Here is a 13,688-nt window from a genome sequence, read left to right as displayed (position 1 = left end):
AATCCACTCCATATCAGTTCAATCCATCCCAGACCAGTTTAACCCAGTACAGCCCAGTTTAACGCAGTCCACCCAAGTTTAACCCAGGCCAGCCCAGTTTGATACAGCCCAGCCCAGTTTAACCCAGTCCAGCCATATTTAATACACTCCAGCTCAGTATAACCCTGTCCAACCCAGTTTAAACCAGGCCAGCTCAGTTTCATCCAGCCCAGCCCAGTTTAACCCAGTCCAGCAAAGTTTGTTACAGCCCAGCCCAGTTTAACCCAGTCCAGCCATATTTAATACACTCCAGCTCAGTATAATCCACTCCAGCCCAGTTTAACACAGTCCAGCCCAGTTTGATACAGCCCAGCCCAGTTTAACCCAGTCCAGCAAAGTTTAACCCAGACCAGCCCAGTCTGATACAGCCCAGCCCACTTTAACCCAGTCCGGCCATATTTAATACAGTCCAGCACAGTATAATCCACTCCAGCCCAGTTTAACCCCCTCCAGCCCACTTTGATCCAGCCCAGCCCCGTTTAACCCAGTCCAGCTCAGTTTAAACACAGTCCAGCTCAGTTTGATACAAGCCAGCCCAGTTTAACCCAGTCCACCTCACTTTGATCCAGGCCAGCCCACTTCAGTTCACTCTCGCACAGTTTAACCCAGTCCAGCCCAGTTTAACATGGTCCAGCTCAGTTTAAAGACAGACCAGCTCACTTTGATCCACCCCAGCCCAGTTTAACCCAGTCCAGCTCACTTTCATCCTGCCCAGCCCACTTCAGTTCACTCTAGCGCTGTTTAACCCAGTCAAGCCCACTTTAACCCAGTCCACCTCAGTTCAATCCAGCCAAGCCCAGTTTAACCCAGTCCAGCCCAGTTTAACCCAGTCCAGCTCAATTTAACCCAGCGCAACCAAGTTTAACCCAGTCCAGTTCAGTTTAATCCAGGCCAGCCCACTTTAGTCCACTCCAGCCCAGTTTAATACACTCCATCTCAGTTTAATCCAGTCCAGCCCAGCTTCACCCAATCCAGCTCACTTTAATCCAGCATAACTCAGTTTAACACAGTCCAGCCCAGTTTAGTTCACAGCAGCAGAGTTTAACCCAGCCCAGTCATGTTTAACCCAGTACAGCTGTGTTTAATCCAGGCCAGCTCATTTTGATCCAGTCCAGCTCAATTCAATCCAGCTCAACCCAGTTTAATCCAGTCCAGCTCAGTTCAATCCAGCCCAGCCCACTTTAACCAAGTCCAACCCAGTCTGATCAAGCCCAGCCCAGTTTAACCCAGTCCAGCCATATTTAATACACACCAGCTCAGTATAATGCAATCCACCCCAGTTTAATTCAGCCCAGCCCCATTTCATCCAGCCCAGCCCAGTTCAGTTCACTCTAGCACAGTTTAACCCTATCCAGCCTAGTTTACTCTACTCCAGATCAGTTCAATCCATCCCAGCCCAGTTTAACCCAGTCCAGCCAAGTTTAACCCAGTCCAGCCAAGTTTAACCCAGTCCAGCCCAGTTTAACCCAGTCCAGCCAAGTTTAACCCAGTCCAGCCAAGTTTAATCCACTCCAGCCCAGTTTAACCCAGTCCAGCCCACTTTAAACACAGTCCAGCCCACTTTGATCCAGCCCAGCCCAGTTTAACACACTCCAGCTCAATTTGATCCAGCCCAGCCCACTTCCGTTCATTCCAGACCAGTTTAACCCAGTCCAGCTCAGTTTAACACACTCCAGCTCAGTTTGATACAACTCAGCCCAGTTTAACCCAGTCCAGCTCAGTTTGATCCAGCCCAGCCCACTTCAGTTCACTCTAGCACAGTTTAACCCAGTCCAGCCCAGTTTAACACAGTCCAGCTCAGTTTAAACACAGTCCAGCTCAGTTTGATCTAGCACAGCCCAGTTTATCCCAGTCTAGCTCACTTTCATCCTGCCCAGCCCACTTCAGTTCACTCTAGCACACTTTAACCCTGTCCAGCCCAATTTAATTCAGTCCAACTCAGTTCAATCCATCCCAGCCCAGTTTAACCCGGGCCAGCCCAGTTTGATACAGCCCAGCCCAGTTTAACCCAGTCCAGCAAGATTTAATACACACCAGCTCAGTATAATCCAGTCCACCCCAGTTTAACCCAGCCCAGCCTAGTTTAACCCACTCCAGCCCAGTTTGCATCCAGCCCAGCCAAGTTTAACACAGTCCAGCCCAGTCTGATACAGCCCAGCCTATTTTAACCCATTCCAGCCCAGTTTAACACAGTCCAGCCCACTTTAAACACTGTCCAGCCCAGTTTGATACAGCCCAGCCCAGTTTAACCCAGTCCAGCTCAGTTTGATCCAGACCAGCCCAGTTTAACCCAGTCCAGCCAAGTTTAACCCATTCCAGCCGTATTTAATACACTCCAACTCAGTATAATCCAGTCCAACCCAGTTTAACCCAGTCCAGCTTTGTTTGATACAGCCCAGCCCACTTTAACCCAGTCCACCCAAGTTTAACCCAGTCCAGCACAGTTTTCATACAGCCCAGCCCACTTTAACCCAGTCCAGCCATATTTAATACACACCAGCGCAGAATAATCCAGTCTACCCCAGTTTAATCCAGCCCAGCTCAGTTTGATCCAGCCCAGCCCAGTTCAGTTCACTCTAGCACAGTTTAACCATGTCCAGCCCAGTTTAATCCACTCCACATCAGTTCAATCCATCCCAGCCCAGTTTAACCCAGTACAGCCCAGTTTAACGCAGTCCACCCAAGTTTAACCCAGGCCAGCCCAGTTTGATACAGCCCAGCCCAGTTTAACCCAGTCAAGCCATATTTAATACACTCCAGCTCAGTATAACCCTGTCCAACCCAGTTTAAACCAGGCCAGCTCAGTTTCATCCAGCCCAGCCCAGTTTAACCCAGTCCAGCAAAGTTTGTTACAGCCCAGCCCAGTTTAACCCAGTCCAGCCATATTTAATACACTCCAGCTCAGTATAATCCACTCCAGCCCAGTTTAACACAGTCCAGCCCAGTTTGATACAGCCCAGCCCAGTTTAACCCAGTCCAGCAAAGTTTAACCCAGACCAGCCCAGTCTGATACAGCCCAGCCCACTTTAACCCAGTCCGGCCATATTTAATACAGTCCAGCACAGTATAATCCACTCCAGCCCAGTTTAACCCAGTCCAGCCCACTTTGATCCAGCCCAGCCCCGTTTAACCCAGTCCAGCTCAGTTTAAACACAGTCCAGCTCAGTTTGATACAACCCAGCCCAGTTTAACCCAGTCCAGCTCACTTTGATCCAGGCCAGCCCACTTCAGTTCACTCTCGCACAGTTTAACCCAGTCCAGCCCAGTTTAACATGGTCCAGCTCAGTTTAAAGACAGACCAGCTCACTTTGATCCACCCCAGCCCAGTTTAACCCAGTCCAGCTCACTTTCATCCTGCCCAGCCCACTTCAGTTCACTCTAGCGCTGTTTAACCCAGTCAAGCCCACTTTAACCCAGTCCACCTCAGTTCAATCCAGCCAAGCCCAGTCTAACCCAGTCCAGCCCAGTTTAACCCAGTCCAGCTCAATTTAACCCAGCGCAACCAAGTTTAACCCAGTCCAGTTCAGTTTAATCCAGGCCAGCCCACTTTAGTCCACTCCAGCCCAGTTTAATACACTCCATCTCAGTTTAATCCAGTCCAGCCCAGCTTCACCCAATCCAGCTCACTTTAATCCAGCATAACTCAGTTTAACACAGTCCAGCCCAGTTTAGTTCACAGCAGCAGAGTTTAACCCAGCCCAGTCATGTTTAACCCAGTACAGCTGTGTTTAATCCAGGCCAGCTCATTTTGATCCAGTCCAGCTCAATTCAATCCAGCTCAACCCAGTTTAATCCAGTCCAGCTCAGTTCAATCCAGCCCAGCCCACTTTAACCAAGTCCAACCCAGTCTGATCAAGCCCAGCCCAGTTTAACCCAGTCCACCCAAGTTTAACCCAGGCCAGCCCAGCCCAGTTTGATACAGCCCAGCCCAGTTTAACCCAGTCCAGCCATATTTAATACACTCCAGCTCAGTATAATCCAGTCCAACCCAGTTTAACCCAGCACAGCCCAGTTTAACCCAGTCCAGCTCAGTTTCATCCAGCCCAGCCCAGTTCAGTTCACTCTAGCACAGTTTAACCAGGTCCAGCCCAGTTTAATCCACTCCAGATCAGTTCAATCCATCCCAGCCCAGTTTAACCCAATCCAGCCAAGTTTAACCCAGGCCAGCCCAGTTTTCATCCAGCCCAGCCCAGTTTAACCCAGTCCAGCATATTTAATACACTCCAGAACAGTATAATCCACTCCAGCCCAGTTTAACCCAGTCCAGCCCACTTTAAACACAGTCCAGCCCACTTTGATCCAGCCCAGCCAAGTTTAACACACTCCAGCTCAATTTGATCCAGCCCAGCCCACTTCCGTTCATTCCAGCCCAGTTTAACACAGTCCAGCTCAGTTTAACACACTCCAGCTCAGTTTGATACAACTCAGCCCAGTTTAAACCCAGTCCAGCTCAGTTTGATCCAGCCCAGCCCACTTCAGTTCACTCTAGCACAGTTTAACCCAGTCCAGCCCAGTTTAACACAGTCCAGCTCAGTTTGATCCAGCACAGCCCAGTTTATCCCAGTCTAGCTCACTTTCATCCTGCCCAGCCCACTTCAGTTCACTCTAGCACACTTTAACCCTGTCCAGCCCAATTTAATTCAGTCCAGCTCAGTTCAATCCATCCCAGTCCAGTTTAACCGGGGCCAGATCAGTTTGATACAGCCCAGCCCAGTTTAACCCAGTCCAGCCATGTTTAACCCAGTCCAGCCCAGTTTGTTACAGCCCAGCCCAGTTTAACCCAGTCCAGCCATATTTAATATACTCCAGCTCAGTATAATCCAGCCCAGCCAAGTTTAACGCAGTCCAACCCAGTTTAACCCAGCACAGCCCAGTTTAACCCAGTCCAGCTCAGTTTCATCCAGCCCAGCCCAGTTCAGTTCACTCTACCACAGTTTAACCATGTACAGCCCAGTTTAATCCACTCCAGATCAGTTCAATCCATCCCAGCCCAGTTTAACCCAGTCCAGCTTTGTTTAACCCAGGCCAGCCCAGTTTTCATCCAGCCCAGCCCAGTTTAACCCAGTCCAGCATATTTAATACACTCCAGCTCAGTATAATCCACTCCAGCCCAGTTTAACCCAGTCCAGCCCACTTTAAACACAGTCCAGCCCACTTTGATCCAGTCAAGCCCAGTTTAACCCAGTCCAGTTGAGTTTGATCCAGCCCAGCCCACTTCAGTTCACTCCAGCCCACTTTAACCCAGTCCAGCTCAGTTTAAACACAGTCCAGCTCAGTTTGATACAACCCAGCCCAGTTTAACCCAGTCCAGCTCACTTTGATCCAGCCCAGCCCACTTCAGTTCACTCTAGCACAGTTTAACCCACTCTAGCACAGTTTAACCCAATCCAGCCCAGTTTAACACAGTCCAGCTCAGTTTAAACACAATCCAGCTCAGTTTGATCCAGCACAGACCAATTTATCCCAGTCTGGCTCACTTTCATCCTGCCCAGCCCACTTCAGTTCAATCTAGCAGTTTAACCCTGTCCAGCCCAACTTAATTCAGTCCAGCTCAGTTCAATCCATCCCAGCCCAGTTTAACCCAGTCCGGCCTAGTTTAACCCATTCCAGCTGTATTTAATACACTCCAACTCAGTATAATCCAGTCCAGCCCAGTTTAACCCAGTCCAGCAAAGTTTAATCCAGTCCAGCCCACTTTGGTAGAGCCCAGCCTAAACACAGTCCAGCAATATTTAATACACTCCAGCTCAGTATAATCCACTCCAGCCAAGTTTAACCCAGTCCAGCCCACTTGAAACACAGTCCAGCTCAGTTCGATCCAGCCCAGCCCAGTTCAACTCAGTCCAACTCAGTTTGATCCAGCCCAACCTACTTCAATTCACTCTAGCACAGTTTAAGCCAGTCCAGCCCAGTTTAACACAGTCCAGCTGAGTTTAAACACAGTCCAGCTCAGCTTGATCCAGCCCAACACAGTTTAAACAACTCCACCTCACTTTGATCCAGCCCAGCCCAGTTCAGTTCACCCTAGCACAGTTTAAACCTGTCCAGCCCAGTTTAATCCAGTTCGGCTCAATTTAACCCAGTCCAGCCCACTTTAACCCAGTCCAGCCCAGTTTAACCCATTCCAGCTCAGTTTGATCCAGCCCAGCCCACTTCAGTTCACTCTGGCACAGTTTAACCCTGTCCAGCCTAGTTTAATCCGCTCCAGATCTGTTCAATACATCCCAGCCCAGTTTAACCCAGTCCAGCCATATTTAATACACTCCAGCTCAGTATAATCCAGTCCAGCCCAGTTTAACCCAGTCCAGCAAAGTTTAATCCAGTCCAGCCCACTTTGGTAGAGCCCAGCCTAAACACAGTCCAGCAATATTTAATACACTCCAGCTCAGTATAATCCACTCCAGCCCAGTTCAACCCAGTGCAGCCCAGTTTGATCCAGCCTAGCCCAGTTTAACCTAGTTCAGCCATTTTTAATCCACTCCAGCCCAGTTTAACCCACTCCAGCCATATTTAATACACAACAGCTCAGTCGAATCCAGTCCACCCCAGTTTAACCCAGTCCAGACCAGTTTAACCCATTCCAGCTCAGTTTGATCCAGCCCAACCCAGTTTAACCCAATCCAGAGCAATTTAACCCATTCCAGCTCAATTTGATCCAGCCCAACCCAGTTTAACCCAGTCCAGCTCAGTTTGATCCAGCCCAGCCCAGTCCAGTTCACTCTAGCCCAGTTTAATCCAGTCCAGCTCAGTTCAATCCAGCCCAGCCCTGTTTAACCCAGTCCAGCCCAGTTTGATACAGCCCAGCCCTGTTTAACACAGTCCAGCCATATTTAATACACTCCAGCTCAGTATAATCCAGTCAAGCCCAGTTTAACCCAGTCCAGCCATATTTAATACACACCTGATCAGTATAATCCAGTACACCCCAGTTTAACCCAGTCCAGACCTGTTTAACCCATTCCAGCTCACTTTGATCCAGCCCAGCCCACTTTAACCCAGTCCAGCTCAGCTTAACCCAGTCAAGCCCAGTTTCACCCAGTCCAGCTCAATTTAACCCAGCGCAGCCAAGTTTAACCCAGTCCAGTTCAGTTTAATCCAGCCCAGCCCAGTTTAGTCCAGTCCAGCCCAGCTTCACCCAGTCCAGCTCAGTTTAACCCAGCCCAACTCAGTTTAACCCAGTCCAGCCCAGTTTAATCCAGTCCAGCTAAATTTAATCAAACCCAGTGCAGTTTAACACAGTCCAGCCCAGTTTAGTTCACAGCAGCAGAGTTTAACCCAGCCCAGTCATGTTTAACCCTGTCAAGCCTCGTTTAATCCACTCCAGATCAGTTCAATCCATCCCAGCCCAGTTTAACCCAGTTCAGACAAGTTTAACCCAGTCCAGCCCAGTTTCATCCAGGCCAGTTTAACCCACACCAGCCATATTTAATATACTCCAGCTCAGTATAATCCACTCCAGCCCAGTTTAACCCAGTCCAGCCCAGTTTAACCCAGGCCAGCCCAGTTTGATACAGCCCAGCCAGTTTAACCCAGTCCAACCAAGTTTAACCCAGTCCAGCCATAATTAATACACTCCAGCCCAGTTTAACCCAGTCCAGTCATATTTAATACACATCAGCTCATTATAATCCAGCCCACCCCAGTTTAACCCAGCACAGCACAGTTTGATTCAGCCCAGGCTAGTTCAGTTCAATCTAACACAGTTTAATCCTGTCCAGCTCAGTTTAATCCACTCCAGATTGGTTCAATCCATCCAACCCCAGTTTAACCCAGTCCAACCCAGTTTAACCCAGTCCAGCCATATTTAATACACTCCAGCCGGGTTTAACCCTGTCCACCCCAGTTTAAACCAGCCCAGCCCAGTTTAAACCAGCCCAGCCCAGTTTAACTCAGTCCAGCCATATTTAATACACTCCAGCTCAGTTCAATCCAGTCCAGCCCAGTTTAACCTAGTCCAGCTCAGTTTGATCCAGCCCAGCCCAGTTTAACCCAGTCCAGCTCACTTTCATCCTGCCCAGCCAACTTCAGTTCACTCTAGCACTGTTTAACCCAGTCCAGCCCAATTTAATTCAGTCCACCTCAGTTCAATCTAGCCCAGCCCAGTTTAACCCAGTCCAACCATATTTAATACACTCCAACTCAGAATAATCCAGTTCAGCCCAGTTTAAAACAGTCCAGCCCGCTTTAAACACAGTCCAGCTCAGTTTGATCCAGCCCGGTACACTTTAACCCAGTCCAGCTCACTTTAACCCAGCCCAGCCCAGTTCAGTTCACTCTAGCACAATTTAACCCTGTCCAGCCCTGTTTAACACAGTCCAGCTCAGTTCAATGCAGCCCAGCCCAGTTTAAACCAGTCAAGCCCAGTTTAACCCAGTCCAGCTCAGTTCAATCCAGCCCAGCCGAGTTTAACCCAGTCAAGCCCAGTTTAACACAGGCCAGCTCAGTTTAAACACAGTCCAGTTCAGTTTGATCCTGCCCAGCAAAGTTTAACCCAGTCCTGCTCAATTTCATCTAGACCACCCCAGTTCAGTTCACTCTAACACAGTTGAACCCTGTCCAGCCCAGTTTGATCCAGCCCAGCCCAGTTTAACCCAGCCCAGTCTGATACAGCCCAACCCAGCTCAGTTCACTCTAGCACAGTTTATCCCTGTCCAGCCCAGTTTTATCCACTCCAGATCAATTCAATCCATCCCAGCCAAGTTTAACCCAGCGCAGCCCAGTTTGATGCTACCCAGCCCAGTTTAACCCAGTCCAGCCATATTTAATACACTCCAGCTCAGTATAATCTAGTCCAGCCCAGTTTAACCCAGTCCAGCCCGTTTAACCCAGTCCAGCCAAGTCTGATCCAGCCCAGCCCAGTTTAACCCAATCCAGCCATATTTAATACACACCAGCTCAGTATAATGCAGTCCACCCCAGTTTAACCCAGTCCAGCCCAGTTTAACCCAGGCCAGCCAAGTTTGATACAGCCCAGCCCAGTTTAACCCTGTCCAGCCCAGTTTAACCCCATCCAGCCCAATTTAACCCAGTCCAGCCACATTTAATACACTCCACCTCAGTATAATCCAGTCCAGCCTAGTTTAACTTAATCCAGACCAGTTTAATCCGGTCCATCTCAGTTCAATCCAGCCCAGCCCAGTTTAACCCAGTCCAGCCCCCTTTAAACACAGTCCAGCTCAGTTTGATCCAGCCCGATCCACTTGAACCCAGTCCAGCTCACTTTAATCCAGCCCAGCCCAGTGCAGTTCACACTAGCACAGTTGAAATCTGTCCAGCCCAGCTTGATCCAGCCCAGCCCAGTTTAACACAGTCCAGCCGTATTTAATACACTCCAGCCCAGTTTAACCCAGGCCAGCCCAGTTTGATACAGCAAACCCAGTTTAACTCAGTCCAGCCATTTTTAATACACTCCAGACCAGTTTAACCCAGGCCAGCCCAGTTTAACCTAGTTCAGCCCAGTTTAACCCAGTCCAGCTCACTTTAATCCAGCCCAGCACAGTTCAGTTCACTCTAGCACAGTTTAAACCTGTCCAGCCCAGTTTGATCCAGCCCAGCCCAGTTTAACACAGTCCAGCAATATTTAACCCACTCCAGCCCATTTTAATCCAGCCCAGCCCAGTTCAGTTCACTCGAGCACAGTTTAACCCTGTCCAGCTCAGTTTGATCCAGCCCAGCCCAGTTTAACCCAGTCCAGCCCAGTTTAACCCCATCCAGCCCAGTTTAAACCAGTCCAGTTCAGTTTGGTAAACCCAGCCCAGTTTAGCTCAGTCCAGCCATATTTAATACACTCCAGCTCACTATAATCAAGTCCAGCCTAGTTTATCTTAGTCTAGACCAGTTTAATCCGGTCCATCTCAGTTCAATCCAGCCCAGCCAAGTTTAACCAAGTCCAGCCAACTTTAAACACATTCCAGCACAGTTTGATCCAGCCCAGCCCAGTTTAACCCAGTCCAGCTCACTTTGACCCAGCCCAGCCCACTTCAGTTCACTCGAGCACAGTTTAACCCAGTCCAGTCCAGTTTAACCAACCCAGCCCGGTCCACTTGAACCCAGTCCAGCTCACTTTAATCCTGCCCAGCCCACTTCAGTTCACTCTAGCACTGTTTAACCCTGTCCAGCCCAATTGAATTCACTCCAGCTCAGTTCAATCGAGCCCAGCCCAGTTTAGCCAGTCCAGCCATATTTAATACACTCCAACTCAGTATAATCCAGTTCAGACCCGTTTAACCCAGTCCAGTCCCCTTTAAACACAGTCCAGCTCAGTTTGATCCAACCCAGCCCACTTTAACCCAGTTCATCCCAGTTTAACCCAGTCCAGCTCACTTTAATCCAGCCCAGCACAGTTCAGTTCACTCTAGCACAGTTTAAACCTGTCCAGCCCAATTTGATCCAGCCCAGCCCAGTTTAACCCTGTCCAGCCATATTTAACCCACTCCAGCCCAGTTTAATCCAGCCCAGCCCAGTTCACTTCACTCTAGCACAGTTTAACCTTGTCCAGCCCAGTTCAATCCAGTCCAGCTCAGTTCAATCCAGCCCAGGCCAGTTTAACCCAGTCCAGACCAGTTTAATCCAGTCCATCTCAGTTCAGCCCAGCCCAGTTTAACCCAGTCCAGCCGAGTTTAACCCAGTCAAGCCCAGTTTTATACAGCCCAGCCAAGTTTAACCCTGTCCAGCCTAGTTTAATCCACTCCAGATCCGTTCAATCCTTCTCAGCCCAGTTTAACCCAGTCCAGCCAACTTTAACCCAGTCCAGCCCAGTTTGATCCAGCCCAGCCCAGTTTAACCCAGTCCAGCCATATTTAATATACTCCAGCTAAGTATAATCCACTCCAGCTCAGTTTAACCCAGTCCAGCTCAGTTTGATCCAACACAGCCCAGTTTAACCTAGTCCAGCTCTCTTTGATCCTAGTTCACTCTAGCACAGGTTAACCCAGTCCAGCCCAGTTTAATCCAGTCTGGCTCAATTTAACCCAGTCCAGCCCAGTTTAACTCAGTCCAGCCCAGTTTAACCTAGTCCAGCTCACTTTGATCCAGCCCAGCCCCGTTTAATCCAGTCCAGCTCAGTTTAATGCAGCCCAGCCCATTTCAGTTCACTCTAGAACTTTTTAACACAGTCCAGCCCAATTTAATTCAGTCCAGCTCAGTTCAATCCAGCACAACCCAGTTTAACCAAGTCCAGCCATATTCAATACACTCCAACTCAATATAATCCAGTCCAGCTCAGTTTAACTCAGTCCAGCTCACTTTAATCCTGCCCAGCCCAGTTCAGTTTACTCTAGCACAGTTTAACCCAGTCCAGCCCCGTTTAATCCAGTCCAGCCCAGTTTAATCCAGTCCAGCTCAGTTCAGTTCACTCTAGCACAGTTTAACCCTGTCCAGGCCTGTTTAATCCAGTCCAGAACAGTTCAATCCAGCCCAGCCCACTTTAACCCATTCCAGCCCACTTTAAACACAGTAAAGCTCAGTTTGATCCAGCCCAGCCCAGTTTATCCTAGTCCAGCTCAGTTTAATCCAGTCCAGCCCAGTTTAACCCAGTCCAGCTCACTTTAATCAAGCCCAGCCCAGTTCAACACATTCCAGCCCAGTTTAATCCCGTTCAGCTCAGTTTAATCCAGTCCAGCCCACATTAACAAGGTCCAGCTCATTTTGATCGAGCCCAGCCCAGTTTAATCCAGTCCAGCTCACTTCAATCCAGCCCAGCCCACTTTAACCCAGTCCAGCACAGTTTGATACAGCCCAGCCCTGTTTAACACAGTCCAGCTATATTTAATACACTCCAGCTCAGTATAATCCCCTCCAGCCCAGTTTAACCCAGTCCAGTCCAGTTTAATCCACTCCGGCTCAATTTAACCCAATCCTGCCCAGCCCAGTTTAACCAAATCCAGCCCAGTTTGATACAGCCCAGCCCAGTTTAATCCATTCCAGCCATATTTAATACACTCCAGCTCAGTATAATCTATTCCAGCCCAGTTTAATCCGGGCCAGCCCAGTTTAATCCAGGCCAGCTCAGTTCAATCCAGCCCAGCCCAGTTTAACCCAGTCCAGCCAACTTTAACCCAGTCCAGCCCAGTCTGATACAGCCCAGCCCAATTTAACGCAGTCCAGCCCATTTTAATCCAGTCCAGCTCACTTCAATACAGCCCAGCCCACTTTAACCCAGTCCAGCCCAGTTTGATTCAGCCCAGCCCACTTTAACCCACTCCAGCCATATTTAATACACATCAGCTCAGTATACTCCAATCCACCCCAGTTTAACCCAGTCCAGACCAGTTTAACCCAGTCTAAATCAGTTTGATCCAGCCAAGCCCAGTTTAACCCAGTCCAGCTCAGTTTGATCCAGCCCAGCCCAGTTTAGTTCACTCTAGCACAGTTTAACCCTGTCCAGCTCAGTTTAATCCAGTCCAGCTCTCTTCAATCCAGCCCAGCCCAGTTTAACCCAGTCAAGCCCACTTTAAACACAGTCCAGCTCAGTTTGATCCAGGCCAGCCCAGTTTAAACTAGTCCAGCCCACTTCAATGCCTTCCAGCCCAGTTTAATCCAGTCCAGATCAGTAAGATCCAGCCCAGCGCATTTTAACCCAGTCCAGCTCAGTTTAATGCAGTCCAGCCCAATTTAATCCAGTCCAGCTAAATTTAATCAAGCGCAGCCCAGTTTAATCCAGGGCAGATAAATTTAATCCAGCCCAAGACAGTTTAACCCAGTCCAGCCCAGTTTAACAGAGTCCAGCCTAACTTAACACAGTCCAACCCAGTTTCATCTAGTCCATCTCAGTTTAATTCAGCCCAGTTTAGTTCACTCAAGCCCACTCTAACACAGTCCAGCCCAGTTTATCCCAGTCCAGCTCAATTTAATCCAGACAAGGCCAGTTTAACCCAGTCCAGTCCTATTTAATACAGTCCAGCTCAGTTAGATCCAGACCAGCGTAGTTCAGTTCAGTGTAGCACAGTTTAACACTGTCCAGCCCAGTTCAATCCAGTCCAGCCCAGTTTAGTTCACTCCAGCACAGTTTAATCCAGTCCAGCTAAATTTAATCCAGTCCAGCCCAGTTTAACCCAGTCCAGCTCAGTTTAATCCAGCCCAGCCAAGTTTAACCCAGTCTGGCTGTTGCAGATTAGCCTAGTGTATTTTAGGGATAAGGATTAGGGAGACTTCTTTGGTGAGGGGTAGTGTTAGGGAGTTAGGTTTAGGGTTAGGTAATTAGGGTAAAATTTAGGGTCAGATTAACCCGGGTCGGATTAACCCGGGTCGGATTAACCCGGGTCAGATTAACCCGGGTCAGATTATCCCGGGTCAGATTATCCCGGGTCAGATTATCCCGGGTCAGATTATCCCGGGTCAGATTATCCCGGGTCAGATTATCCCGGGTCAGATTATCCCGGGTCAGATTATCCCGGGTCAGATTATCCCGGGTCAGATTATCCCGGGTCAGATTATCCCGGGTCAGATTATCCCGGGTCAGATTATCCCGGGTCAGATTATCCCGGGTCAGATTATCCCGGGTCAGATTATCCCGGGTCAGATTATCCCGGGTCAGATTAGCTTAGCCGGCCTTAGATTATCCTGGGTTAGACGCCATTGAAACGCTAAATTCTCCATTAAGAGACTACATTCTCCATTGAAACGCCAAGTTCTCCAGTGAAACGCTAAGT

The sequence above is a fragment of the Pezoporus flaviventris genome, unplaced genomic scaffold (assembly GCF_033815535.1).
Source record: "Pezoporus flaviventris isolate CSIRO_AGI_PZ_B2104156 unplaced genomic scaffold, CSIRO_AGI_Pfla_v1 ptg000591l, whole genome shotgun sequence".
Classification (NCBI taxonomy): domain Eukaryota; kingdom Metazoa; phylum Chordata; class Aves; order Psittaciformes; family Psittacidae; genus Pezoporus; species Pezoporus flaviventris.
The sequence above is the reverse complement of the archived record's forward strand: the minus strand, read 5'-3'. Positions refer to the sequence as shown.